We start from the raw sequence: 15,670 nt of genomic DNA on the forward strand, positions 1-15,670 counted from the left end.
CTTGGATGTTACTGTTGCAGCTGGCCTATCTCATTTAATTTAGATTGAATTAGGGGTGTTTGAATAAATTCTCCTTTTCAGCTCTCTCTTCTTAGTCACTAGGAGGAATTACAGTCGGCAGAGAGAACTAGGCATGCCCTAATAGTCAGAGGCCAACTCTGGTTTTCCCACTGATTATGTATGAGCAACTGCAAACCTTCCTTAATTGGTGAAAATGGACTGGCTCAAACAGAATATCTGAAAATAAATCAATTGAAAATATTTTATGAGCATTTCTCCTGCATCATGCATTCTTCATGACACAGGGAAGATTTTCCAGTCTATGCTGACCACTGTTTGAAATCACTTGAGCTCTGGCTTTATGTATAAGAAGGGAGATAAGGGGAAAAAATATCTTCTCACTGAACTGAACCAGAATCAGATGTAGCAACATATGACCTGCTGTATATTTGATAACTGAAGCCTTACAAGCCAAACAAACCTATTCTTTCATAACCCCTTTGTTTGAGTTAAGTCAATCATTTGTGCAGTATTAATACCTGAGGTTAGCATGGACGCTTACAAGACAAATGACCCAGAAATAGTGCTGAATTTTCAGTCAGATAACTGGGTTCAGATACTTACTTTGTCACCCACTAATTGTATGATCCTGGGCAAGTCATTTAATGCCTCTGAGCCACATTTTTTCTCCTTTGTAAATTAGGGCTGTGGTTTAGATGACTTCTAGTATCTCTTCAAGCTCCAATTCTTATGATCCTGGAAGTTCATAAAAAAGATTCATAGTACGTATTAGGTCAGATCTAAAAAGGAAGAAAAAATATTGAATAGGGAAAGAGGGGCAGTGCTATTAGACAAGAGAATGTAGAGAAGGCTGCATTTCAGTAGACTTGGAAGGAGCCCACAACAAATGCATCAAATGTTAAGTATCTAATATTTATATTTTTTAGACAGCCAAAGGATATAGCTAACTTTGAGTCCTACCCTCAAAGAGCTTATAGTCTAGTGATACAAAAATAATACTCAAAGGCTGAAATGCTTGTGTTTGTATTTGTGGATGAGGGAGACAATAGGGAAATACAGTCATTGGGGATAGTTGAACAAATAATATGTACTCTTGAGAAGTCCTCCATAATGTATTTTATTTTGACTGGGTTTGTAATTTCTTTTTTTATAGGGAACTCTTGATGAGAAAGCACTGTTAACCGATGTAGATTTGCAACCCTCCTGCAGCCTATAGTCATAGGCTATCTGAAACTATCTGCAGGCACTAAGAAATTAAGGTACCAGCCTTGGATTGCATAGTTCTTGAATTATAGGTCAGACCCTTTTCCCACTCATTATACCACAAGACTTCACTGGAAAGAAATAAACAAAAATCAAACTGAAAATCCAAACGACCTCACAAACAGACGTCACATTTTTTATACCTGTGATTCAGAATTCTCATTTCTTCCTTGTAAATATTTTATAAAAATCACAACATTTTATATACTGTTTTAATGTTTGCATAGAGTATTATAAACATTTTATCTTTTGAACCACAGAACAACCCTGGGAGGTAAGTATTGTTGGCATTTTCCAGGTTTTACAGGAGCTAACTGAGAATCTAAGAGATTGACCATTGTCACATGGCTTGTACATATCAGAAGAGAGATACGAATCCCAGTCTTACCAATTTCAAATCTAGCACCACATTCATTACACCCTACTTCCTCTCTCCTTAGTCAACCTTTTATCAAAAAAAAAAAAGAGTGAAAATGCTTACTACATTTCTTTTCTCTGACCTAGCTATCTAAGGTCAGATTACACCAAGAAATGAAGTTCAAATTCTTTGACTAACGCTTTTATATATTTCATTAAACTTTCTAGAAATTATACTAATTTCTTTGAAGCTATGCTGATGTACCTTGATGATTTTGAGCTAAAAATAGAAAGGAAACCGCAGTCTTCAGTCCTTATCATTTTTTCACTTTAGCTTATTTATATTTTAAAATGTGGCTGATCCAATTATTCCTAATTACAGAAGTTGCTTTTAAGAAATAAAATCTGAAACTGATTTTTTTTTTACCATAATAGTGTGAAAATACTCCTGAATCCATGGAACAAGGTAACAATGCTGTTTAATTGTTTGCCAAACAAAAATTTCCTTAACTTTATTTTCTTGAATGCTTTTTTTCTCATTGTTGAAATGTGTAATTACATGTTTGTTACAATTAAAAATAAAACAATGGATAATGAAAAGCATGGAAAGGCAATTACAACATTAATGAATCAGGTTTCTTTCTATGCTTCATTAGAAAGGTAATATATAATTTTTTTAAACATCATGAACCTACACTTCACTTACCAGCAAAAGTACTGAAGTTCTTTTTGTCCAAATCATCACATACACACATGCACACACACACACACACACACACACACACAAACACAAACATATATATGTAGAAATGCAAACAAAAAAATTGCAAGTCAAACACATGTTCATTTGATAATAGGCACTAATGATTAATTTAGGTAAAATATGTTACTTAAAATAAACAAATAAGCACTCTTCATGAAAGGAAGGTCAGTGGTGTGTTAATTAAAGGATTTCCTGTTTAGTTACAACTAAATACTTCCAACTTATTCTGGATTTAAAAGACCTTGGTTCAAATCCTGCTTTTGTCACCTGTATGATCTTGAGCCAATTATAGTGTCCCTGGGCCTCACTCTCCTCAACTGAAAATGATAGGTTTGTATCAGATGGCCTCTGAGCTCCCTCTCAGCTCTAGAGAAATAATCCTAGGATCACCAATCCTAAATTAACTGTGTCATATATGTCAAACTTTCCTTAATGAAATTTGTCAAAGTTTTGTGCATTTTAAAGTCTTTCTCTAAGTCTATCCTGAAATTCAGCAAGATTTTCGAGGCCACACATTGAGTTATCAGTTAAAGGTTTTCTTCCACTAAAAATTTCTTTATGAGACAGAGTGTGACATAATTGAGAGTGGGCCAGCTTTGAAGTAGACACAATTTGAGCTCAAGCCTGTATTCTGAAATACATTCTAGCTGTTTAATCATGGACAGGCCACTGCTCGAGGCAGCCAACCAGAAATAAGATAGCAAACCAATTGCTAATATGCATGAGTGGAGGGAGTTTCCTCAACAATGAAATCACCACCTCTGCCAAAAATCATTATTTTAACAAATTGCATTTTGAATTCAAGGCTATTTTTTCTCATTCCTATTATGAATGACAACATGATCCCACGATGGTCAGGTATAATTAATATTCATATATCATGTTCAATATGTTTATATTAATTTGTTATATATTTGTGAAGGAAAAGAGAATCAGTTATCTTTTTATTATTTTCTCCTATTGAAGAAAAAAAGTTGTAAGTGTATGTCTGTGGTCAAAGTGTTTTACACATTGTGAACATTAGATTTGTTAATATGTTTTACTCAGTGTAAACATATAAGCATTAGTAGAGCTACCAGAGTTTTGTTGAAGATAACTTTGGGAGTAAATGGGCACACCTCCCTATCATCATACTCTGCTTTACTGACTTTTTGCTACAACTTCTCACACTTCCTTAACCAACCACTGACCACTAACCCTCCAATAGTCTGATTATACATGATCCCCTCTTCTAGGGTATCCACTCCCAGTGGAAACAAACTGAGTCTCCCACAACTTAATTGCCCCCATTATTAGAATTCCTTATTACGACTGATGAATATTTGGATAAAAAAATAGATCATTTAAAATAGTGATAGTGCACCACGGAAAACTTGGTCAAGAATAATTTTTGTGGAATGGAAAATGCATTGGAACATAATGGTTAATAGCTATTACTTTCATGTCTCTGTAGTCTTTTTGAGCATCAGGTAATGTCCCTGGAAGTCTGACATGTTCCCCAGACCTAATTAATTGCTAGGTGTCATGTATCTCGATTATTAAGATTTTTATGGTTTTCCAACATCAGCAGAATGTGAAAATAGTTATGCTTCATTGAAATACTTAATGTTCTATGCCAGGAACTATGAAAATATGGCTATAATATGCCCTTATCATAATGTTTGTGGAAATAAGTAGCGCTATGAAATCAGAACTGAACAAGGGGCATGTCACAGTTGGATGTCATTAATATTCAGTCAAATGTATGCAGGGATGTTTTTGGAACTGAGTGAAGATGCTTAGTCCACACAGATGGCATAGCTTCCTTTAGCATTGGGGGTTTCCAAGATCTATTCCATTAAGCTTTTCTTTTATAAAATGTTGGAGGATGTTTCAAGGTTATTTGAATTCAACTCGCCATTGAAAATACGACTCCCAAAATACAAAAAAAAAAAAAGCAATTAAAATACCCCAAATCTCTTTAAGAAAACTTTCAGTATATAAATTTTCTTTTGATGTTGTGTAACTATTTAATGATTAAGGAATCTTCCTTACCTGAGTTTGATTGGCTGGTACCTGAGTCGGTCAGAGCAGGCTTAACTCTCATCCATCTGCCCTGGGCATATAGCCAAATGAGAACTTTATTTTTTCTGTCTGCTGTCTATAGTGAGAAGAAAAAGTTGATCTGTGTGTCCTGAATTTGACTGGCCAGGGGGTAAAGTTCCAAAGTATTCCTGGAACTTGTTTATGCTGAATTTTCTAATTATGAACTCTTCTAAAGTGAGCTAAAGTGTAGAAGTTAGAAAGATTCAGCAGAAATGGTTTTGGATCTTTTTTGTTGATAATCCCAAATGATTATAGATTATAATACATTATTTGAGAATTATTATGTTTTATGGTTTTGGCTATTTTACTTAGACTTTCTACTTATAGACTGGAATGATTAGTATGAAGGCTTTGTTTTGGTTTGTAGACAAATGTTTTCGTTGCTGCGATTGCAGAAGGCTAAAAGCTATCTGTACTCACCATCCTATAGTCCTTATTTGTCCATAGACACAAGTAAAATGAGTGAAATGTGGACTCTGAGCTTAGACAGGCTTTCTATATCAGCCTAGCACTGTCTTTGTTAGCATATGTGCATGGGGCAGCATATGCCAGCAGCCTAAGGCAGATGCCAGTTATGACTGTAGGGGAGTAATCACAGGTACGTTTAAAAAGTCAGAAGTTCACCACTGCTGGTGATTTTCAAACCAGCCAGGCTATTTCTGGATCCAGCAGAGGCATTATAAATAACTGACGTGCATTGCATACAGACTGATTGTAATAAAGATTGAGAGATTGATCTAACATACCCTTGCTGGCATCATCATCTATTCTTCTGTCTAAGTCACGTGTTTTTGGTATGATTCCCTACAATTTGCTGCCTCAGGAATCTCCTCTGGGAATTCATGCCTCTTTGTGTGATCTCAAGAGAGTGAAGAATCTCGGAGGATGTCACTTATCTGTGTACATTTGAGAGATTGTAGAAGTCAGCAAGAGAAGGTCAGATAAATCAAAGCAAGAATTGGCCTAAGAGGAAATTTGAGCTCAAATGGTGTTGGCCAGTACGTGCCTGAGAATAGCATCTAAAATATTTCATTCCTTGTGCCTAGGGAATAACATATAAGAAAGAAAGTAAATTCTCTGGCTTCTTTTTCTTTACTTTGCCTTGACACTTGAGAAAGTTTGTGCTCACCTCTATGTGATAACATTTTTTAATATCACTGTGATACCCTGGAAGCTTTTTTCTTGTTATGGTAATGGCAGAAACTCCCCCATCTTTCTATCCTCCCATTTTATGCTCTTGACCACTAGTATTCTTCTTCTAGAGTTGTTCATAGAACATTGATGGTTGGTTGATTGTTGTCCTTTGTTTTTGAAGAGGACCAAAATGCCATCACTATATTGGAATCAAGGTACACAATATGTCTGACTGTGGCTGATTAGAACAATACAAGCTGCACCACAGGTTGGGCACAAATGGGCCCTATCAACATTTGGAGTGGAAATGTCTTTCATCTCACATTTCTTTTGAGCTACTGCAATTCTGCTTTGCTTGTAGAACACAGCGCCTTCTTTAATGCAGGCATGCCATGCTGCACAGCTCTTTGCCAGTGTCTCCCATGTTATGCAATTGAAGTATCAGAAACAGAGAAAGCCCCACTCTGATATTTCATCAGAACATAGAGGTGACTGAATTCTCAAAGATTATGAAGACATAGCACGGGGTCTGGCACCTTTTTATTATGAGTCTATATGACTCAGACACTTAGCAAACATTTGTTAAGTGCCTGCATATATCAGGCACTATGGTAAGTACCCTCAAGGAGCTTCCATTCTAAAATGGGTGTCAACATATACATGTATATGTATATACAAAATACATACAAAATTCATAGAAGATAGTCTCTGGAGGATAGGGCACTACTAGCTGGGGTGGGGAGGAAATCAGGAAAGTTTCCATGTACAAGGTGATTTTTGAGCAGTTTCAAATGATAGCAGGTATTCTAAGAGGTGGTAGTGAGGATAAAAAGTATTCTAGTCATGGGAAACAGAGAGTACAAAGGCAAGAAGGTGGGAGATGATATGCTGCATGTAAGGAACATAAGAAGGCTAGAATGACTGGGCTGTGAAGTATGTGGAAGGAAATGATACATAAGAATGGAAAAATGAGAAATATTAATTGTAATTTCAAAAAAAGTTTATACTTGATCCTATAATAAGCACATGTTAGAGTTTATTGAGTGGGGAAGAGGTTGTTACCTGGTTAGACCTGTGCTTTAGAAAAATCATCGGGGCCACTGTGTAAGGGATGGTCAAAGTAGGAAGAGACTTGATGCAAGAAGACCAAACAGAAGGCTATTGCAATAGTCCAGGTAAGAATTTATGAGGGCTAGGGTGACTATGTGAGCAGTGAGAAGAGAAATTAATATAAAAGTTATTGTATAGATATAAATAACAAGATTTGCTATTGGGGTGAGAGAGTGAGGAGTAGTGAATTATAGTGAAAGTTGTGAATACAATCCTAACAATAGACTATGTCTACTTTATGAGAAACAGTCAATCAAGCTAAGTATAGGGATGCATATCATCAGTAGGCTATCTACTTGGTAGTAGATTCTTTGACAACTCAAGAAAAAAATGAAAAAAATAGTTTCCACCTTGGCAGTGCAGTATATGAAAATAAAACTGGAGGCTGGCATGTAGGAGAAGATATGAAGCTCATATATTATGAGTGAGAATTAACCACTAGACAGCCTGCATATTCAGTATCACAGTGTCACAGGGTCAAGCGATCTAATGGCAGCCATGGATGGGTTGTGCTGCATCATTGGAGAGAATACCCACAGACCCACCAAAATATTGAAGTATCAGTGCTTGTATGTACAGATATGACAGATGTTCTAAGATAATTATTCAGTATTAACTATGTGGGACTTCATATCAGAGCAATTGCTGGCTCTGTGAGGCTATTGCAGGATTTCACATTGAACATTTACATTCAGAAAAAATTTGTACATCAGTGCTGCTCCATAAATGAATCAGAAAAAAAAAATAAGTTAAGCCAAATGTAGTAAAAAAAGTGAAAGGCAAGGCTATTTTCAAATAAAAAAAGTATTTGCTGATATTAATACAGTAATACTTAATAGAGTAGTGTTTTAAAACTAAACCCATTCTACCATGCTTGGCATATATTTCTTTATGGTTGGTTCAAATTGCAAATTTAATAAAGCCCAGGAAAGATCTGTTTTACATAACTGCTATCTTGATATTACAATTGCTGTAGATGTATAAAGAACTGGGGCTCAGAGACCTGCATAGCAGGAACATCATGGAGAGTAGTAGCCAAAGTTGTTGGATTGCAAGGGTCCTCACCTGACAGCCTTCATTTATACTGGCAGGAGGTATTTACTTTTTAATGAGAGACAGGGGAAGAGAGGAGAGAAGACAGACAAACAGAGACAGACAGACACACACAGAGACAGAGAGAGACAGACAGAGAGAGAGAGACAGAGACAGAGACAGACCTATTCTTTTTCATTGTGATCCTCCCTACATAGACCTCAGATCCTTAACTTCTAGTTTTTAAGAACAGCCCAGTTCCAGTAGGATGACTATATCTATTTATTGAAGTGAGCAAACATACCTCTCAGCAAGTCGTCTTTTTCTCTTTCCTCCTTTTTTTCCTCACTCTCTTATTCCTTTCCATCTCCTCCACAACTTCCTTGCCAACTCCCTCTCCACCCCCCACAGGAGAGATCAGACCCTGGAGGCACCTTCTCCATGATGCCTCTCTATTGGAAGAGTATTCCCAGAAAGTCTTATCCCTGTCTTCCTATCCTTTCTCACCACACCATCCCCCTCCTCTGGGGGAAAGGGCCCAGTCTAACCAGTCTGCATCAGATAGAACTAATGAATGTTTCGAGTGACATTAAAGTAGCAGCAGAATAAAAAATAATCTATAAATAACTAAAAGTATGATAACTACTGTAGACAGTGGGAAGTGATAAAAAAACTTTAAGTGAGCAACACATGCCTTCTAATTTTAAATCACTAAACATGTTTTAATTCATTTCCATTTTAGTCTAATTTATTGAGTTTAATTTATATTTAGTTTTTATAATTTTCTGTAACAGATTAAAAACAAAAACAAAAACAGGTTCTATCTCAGAAGAGTGACTCTCCAATAAAGTTTTGCTTTCACTGTTTCCATAGAACAGCGCTTTACCCTAGTTTTGCGTAACACATAGTATTTCCAAGCAAACTGACCTGTTCTTATTTAGAAGAGAGGCTAGTGTTGGTGTTTGTACTGGTGTTGGGCTTGGTCTTGGATCTAACTTGACTGTAGTTTTTACTCTGATGGCCTTGTAAGCTAATAAATCCTGATGAACCACTGTTCTCATCCATCTCAGAATGACTGCTCAACTTCCCAGTCATAACAGTTTTAGAAATCAGGTTTTCAGGTTAGTTACAATTTCCATTTATTGATAATTCCTTCTTAGCACCTTCCTCTTGATTTTTCAACTGTTGTTGAATTTACCTTGTCACATTTTGATTTACACAGTGAAAAATAGTGGAAAAAACATTTGCCATTTTATACAAGTAATAATAAATTACATGCAATTGAATTTTCTCCATTAGTTCTCAGTTAATGAATTGCCACCTTAGGATTGTTTTCCATGCAATTATCACATATTGTTAATATAAATTGAAGTATAGATTTTTATTCTTTGTATTTGATATGGCCCTAGAAAGGTGACTGACATATTTAAAGCCTTCTGCAACCAGCTCTCAGTCTTCCTTACCAACTACATTATATATCACTCCCTTTCACACCCTTTGTAGTTGACCAAACTGGTCACATGTTTGTCTTATATATGAGACACTCCAATTCTCATTATCTTGTCTTTACTATAGCTATTTACACCTTCCCCTATTATGCCTACTGTGTATTTCCTCCCATCTTCCACCCTTTATAATCTCTAGTTTCCTTCAAAATTAAGCTGAAGTTCCACCTTCTACATGACTCTTCTCCTGATCTCCAAGATGTTAACCTTGTATTTATTTGATACGTATTTTGTATAGTATACACTTTTCTGTGTACGTGTAATATCTGCTCCCCCAGATATCTCTACCACTCGCCAGAAACTTTGTCAACCTAAAGATCTTTTTAGCCCTGGTTGAAGTACTTTCATTTGATTGACTGCTTCCTCCTATAATCCTCTTATTTAAGGAGGGCACTCACACCAGTCATTTCTTCATTAGTCACCAGACTGCACCCCTTCATATTTCTCCATCATGCCCCAAAATGAAACACCCTCTCCCTCTACCCTTTCAGCTTTCCTTTACATATTGTTTTCCCATTAGAATGAAAGCTCATTGAGGGAAGGGAAATTATTTTGACTTGGTTTTGGATTTCCAGAGTTTCTCATGGTATCTGACACATAGTAAGTTAGTAAGCCCTTAATAAATGTTTTCAGACTAACTTTTGAGAGAGTTTAAGCTCATTAAGGGCAAGGATTTAATTTCATTGATTTTTTTTTTTTTTTGGTGAGGCAATAGGAGTTAAGTGACTTGCCTAGAGTCTCACAGCTAGTAAGTATTCTGTGTCAAAGGCCAGATTTGAACTCAGATCCTCCTGACTCCAGGGCCAGTGCTCTATCCACTGTGCCATCTAGCTGCCCCTCTACCTCTGTCTTCTTATCTGCAGTAACTAATGCAATGACTGGCACATAGAAGTCATGTAATTGGTTGATTAATTCATATTTCCAGTGGTGCCACTCCCCTACTCTTTTCTTTGAGTCAAAAGCACAATGAACTATTATACTGGCATCACCACCCAGTCAACATTACAGTCAAAACATAGCATCACAGGATCATAGATGTAGGGCTGGGAGACAGTTTTGAGATTTTTTGATATTTATTTTACAAATGAAGAAGCTGAGACCAAGAGAGGCTAAGTCATTTGCTCAAAGCCACACAAGTGGTAAATGAAAGAGATGGGAATTCAACCCAGGTCTTAGGGCATAAATTACATAGTGTTTACTTGAAATTACAGGCTACCTAATCCTATATTACTCAATTACTTTAAACCTCTCAGTGTCTAAGATGGTTCCCTATTCATATTTTGATAACTTCCATGGGTTTATAACGTGAAAGAGATAGATACTGCCTCCAGCAATACAAATCACAGTTCATTTAGGTCTCTCATTCTACTTAACTTTTGTCCATGCCTCCCATAAATCCTCCATGGGATACTTAGGAGATGGTCATCCTTTACTTCTTTAGAACTTTCCTCTGGCTCTCTTGAGATTTTTTAAATGATTTTTTGATAGTAGGTGTTTAATAAATATTTCAATTGAGCTTTATAAATAATTAAATAATCATTCTTTTACCCTTTCTATTTCAGTCCTCTCCTAATTGCAAGTTCCTCTTCCAGCCTTGCCTATGAGGTCACTATTTTTTTTTTATTCACAGCATTGTTAAGGTTTCATGATGTGTTATGGGGTCATCTCAAAGAATTCAGACTCTAATCCAAGTAAAGGCATTTATTAAGGGTGACACTCACCATAAGGCTGAGTTCCAAGAGGAACCAGCAACTTAGTGAGACAAAATAGCCAATTTTATACTGTAATGATTACACAACAAAAAAAAAATATGAATATTCAAAAGGCAGTAGAGGTTTGTCAAGGGACTAGGTAATAGAGAAGGGCTCCCAGCCTTGGTGGAACTGCACATGTGATTACCCACAATAAATACAAAAAACCCATTGGAGGGCATTAATATATGATAATGATATTATAATAAGCCTCTCTATGTCATAAGTTCACCTAAAGGACAGCTTTTGCTATTACTTAACAGGTGCCTACTTAGGGAAAATCTTTTCTATTATTTTGGGGTCCACATCCTGCTTGAGTATCCTGGTGGTGCTGCTTTCTGATTGGCTGACTATTGTGGTCCTGTCTGAGATTAGATGGATATGGTTGTGGTTGAGTGCATGGACACACCTGCTGTTTCTGTGGGAAATATGAAGAATGGGTCTGGGGGCAATGGCTAGCTAGAGGCAGTGGCTAGCATTCCATCACATGGACATACCTTCTGTTCTAGTGAGGCAGTGAGGCATATATGAGGAAGTTAGGATATTGAGGCAGGGTGGGGGGACAGTGGCTATATTGAGTCTAGGGGCTAGCTAGGGAGGGTGGACCTGCTGTTTAGTGAGAACGATGATTGAGTTTGGTGGCAGTGGTGTGGCTAAAGCCAGATTGTGTGGTTAAATCAAGACATTCCTGCTGTTCAGTGAGGCCCATAAGGAAGTTAGAATATTGGGGTTTGGGGAGCTTTATTAGGATTCCATCAGTATCTCTCACTCCCCACCCCAATGTGGTCTGTACTCTTATTTTCTTAGCTCCCTGAAAACTTTACATAATCAATCAATCTTTTCCTTTTTATTAAGATTCTAGATATGCCTCACAAGAATGCTTTCCTCCTAGCTACCAGTATTTCCATTAAACCATTATCCCTGTAACTCTTCCCATGGAAATTCTCTGAGTAGCTTTTCTTTTCTTCTAAGGGTTCTAGAACTTTCACATGTGGAGACACCACTTGAAATGAATTCCTATTAGGCATCCAACAATTCTTTTCTATTTTTTTCTCTACCTTTCTGTATCTTCAGAATCTCTTTCCTCCAAGTTCCTAGTTTTCCATCAGGGATCCTCACACATCTTAAGACATTAGAATATTAATCAATTAAAAACCTTGATTCATATACTATGCTTTAGTAATGCCTTCAAACCATTTGCCATTTACATATTTAAAATAACATACTGAAAATATATTATATTTTCCCACCAGTTGACACTAAAGAGGGGTAGGGAAGAGTTAGCTCCAGAATTATACATGTTAATAAACCAGAAAGAAATACATCATGCAAAATCATTACAAAGTTTATTTCTTAAATTAAAGATTAATGAAATGAAAGACAATGGCTAGGGCTACGGAGTATCAAAATTGACATTCTATTGAAACCACATTTACACTAATTAGCATTAAATGGAGTGATATGAATTAGGTGCATGTTTAAAATATTGTCAGAAGAAAGTCTAGTACATATTGAAATGGAGGCCAGCTAGCTCAGTTCAGGATGAATCCTAAGAGGCTAAACATTTTGTGGTCTGCAAATGCCACCAAGAACATTCTTGCTTTGCAACAGGGAGGATGATGTAGAGACTGAGATTGCTTGTGGAGTCAAACAGTATAACTTGCCAGGAGAGTTCCTGGTGTGACCAGCAAATCATAGATGGGGTCTCCTTTGGGTTTTGTTCTGTACTCATTATCATGTGATTGTAAATTCCTTGTCCTTTACTTCCAAGCAATAGGTAAAGAGTGACACAGAAGGTCAATAGAGAAAGTCAAGTAAACTTTAAAATTAATTTAGATGCCATTGATACAATGCAGCCACCACCCTTTTATTCAACACCTCAAGCACCATAGCCAGGTGTGGGGGTGGGCAGGATAAAACTAAATCCACAGCACACTTAAAAGACTTGTCTCCTATTTAATAGCCTTCATTGAAAAGGTGAAGAAAATCTATGTAAAGTTTATTGTTTAAATATTTTGCTTTTGAATCACAGTAATTTTATTCTCTCTGTCTCTCTCTGTCTCTGTCTCTCTCTGTCTCTCTCTGTCTCTCTCTCTCTCTGTCTCTCTCTCTCTGTCTCTCTCTCTCTCTCTCTCTCTCTCTCGCTCTCTCTCTTTTTCTGTGAGTGTCTGGGGGAAGTATTTCTTGAAGCACTCCTCTGTTTCCCATCCTCTCTTCCAACCAAATCTTCATACCTGCTAACCTTGCAACTCTAGCATAACCTTCAAAAGGCACCAGTATATAGAGATGTGAGGCAGTAAGCTAGAACAACAGTTGACATTTCCATATTAATTTTGTGAAACTCAATGAACAGAATTTGTTGGGAGAATATTCATATGGAAATGTGAAAAAATAAGTATTTAATATTCCGAAGAACCATTCCCATATTTTTAAATTTTTTTATTTTAATATTTCCTCCAATAATTTTCTCTCTTCACTTTCCCAAAGTCATCTTGTATGACACATAAGAGGAAAAAGAAAAATAGGAAAAAAATCATTAAGAATAATAAAGGGGCAGGTAAGTGGTACAGTGGATAGAGCAACTGGCCCTGAAATGAGGAGGATCTGAGTTCAAATCCAACCTCAGATATTTACTAAGCTGTGGGACCCTGGGCAAGTTGCTTAACCTTGGTTGCCTCAAAAAAAAAAAAGACTAACCAATATATCAAAAAAGTCTGAAAATATATGCAATGTACCACACTGTGGTTCCCTCCCACATCTACAAAGAGGTGAGGTGGAAGGAGTATTCTTTAATATTTTTTTCTTTTATATCATGCTTGTCCTTTGAAACTTTGTAACATTTATATATGATCCTTTTGTGTTTGTGGTTATACTTACATTGTTGTAGCTATTGGGTAGTATTTTATTTTCTTAGGTCTGTTTACTATTCGTGAATTCACATCCATCTTTCTCTGCTTCCCTGCATTCATTAAATTAATCTTTTTTTTTCCACACACATATTCCATTATATTCAAGTACCACAATTTGTTTAACCATTCCCCAACTGATAGGCACATACTTCTCTCCCCCTCTGATTATTTGTTATTATAAAAAGTGCTACTAGAAGTATTTTGGTGAACATGGGGAATTTATTTTTTTCTTCAATAGACTTCTTGGGATATAAGCCTAGTAGTGAAATCTATAATGGTCAAAGGGTATGGTCAATTTAGATATTTTATTTGAATAATTCCAAATTGCTTTCTAAAAATGATTTTTACTGCTTCACGATTCTGCCAACAAAGCACTCCCATCCTTTTCTAGCAATATTTGGATAGCTACAGATATAGATGCTATGAACATATAGACATAGATGTTGATATAGATATTAATCCCAAACAATATATTTGTAGACTTAGACACAGATCATGTAAATTGCCATATACTGTAATGAAATTTCAAAATTCACAAGACTTGAAGGAAATATTGAAGGAGCAATGAAGGGAACAAGCTTTAAATTCCAAGTTGTGGTTGCTGAAGGAAGGTGGAATTGAATCAGAGTGGAAATGGTATTTAAGTGGTTAAGAGGCACAATAGAGTTGACAGATTTCCCTCAATGCTGCTCCAGAGAAACTGGGAGAACACAGATGGTCACATGGGCTACAGTTTAATTAATCTTAGTTTGTTGGTCTGTGCAATAATGTCCTTCTTATCTCTGTACTTCCACCTAGATGAATTTTCTGCCATGCCATGAAGTTGCTGGTCCTCTTGTTTTTCCTGCTATCTGTTACAAAGGTATCATTCAGTTTCTTCATTCCCTGCCATTTTGTTCAGAGAAATGTGACTAAAAAATAATGAAGTTTGTGTTTTTATTCGGTTTATTTACAAGGAAAATGTAAAGACTACAAAAAGTAATTGCATTTTTCATGGCATTTGGTATACAGATCACATTTCAAATATTCAATAAAATTTCATCATATCTTTAGTCATCTTAATAAAAATCCCTGAATCTTACACTGTTTGCTTTATGGATATCAATTTATAATCACATATAGCAATAGTATTGCTTTCAAATGGGTCTTCTCAGGGCATTTAGGTGGTGCAGTGGATAGAGCACCGGCCCTGAAGTCAGGAGGACCTGAGTTCAAATCCGGCCTCAGACTTGACACTTACTAGCTGTGTGACCCTGGGCAAGTCACTTAACCCCAATTGCCAAAAACAAAAACAAAAAAACCAAAAACAAACAAAGCTTCTTCTCAGGAAAAAAAATTAAAAGGATGCTATAATTTTAAATCAAAAGTGTTGTATGTCTTCTTGACTATTTTATAAGCTCAAAAGTCACTATTAATATGCTTAAGACTTAAGATAGGTATGTAGCATGTCAGACTCCTAAATAATAAAATAGAAGTGAACATTTAGAATGCCTAAATATTTCCAATAAACACCATTTGTATTAGTCCCTGAAACATTTCAATATTTAGCATTGTATAGAAGTAGCCAGTAAGGACTGTTTTTTGAAAGAAGAGGGGGAAGATTCCAGGATGGATGAGGAGTCATTAACAGCATGTCCTGTTTCTTTAAAGTTGAAAAACAAAATCAGAACCATTTTCCTTTCATCAAAATTTTTTTTGGAAGCAGAGTTCTTCCTCTCCTTCACTGGCACTTCATGGATT

This window comes from Phascolarctos cinereus, unplaced genomic scaffold (genome assembly GCF_003287225.1).
Source record: "Phascolarctos cinereus isolate Bilbo 61053 unplaced genomic scaffold, phaCin_HiC Scaffold_9;HRSCAF=440, whole genome shotgun sequence".
In the NCBI taxonomy this organism is placed as follows: domain Eukaryota; kingdom Metazoa; phylum Chordata; class Mammalia; order Diprotodontia; family Phascolarctidae; genus Phascolarctos; species Phascolarctos cinereus.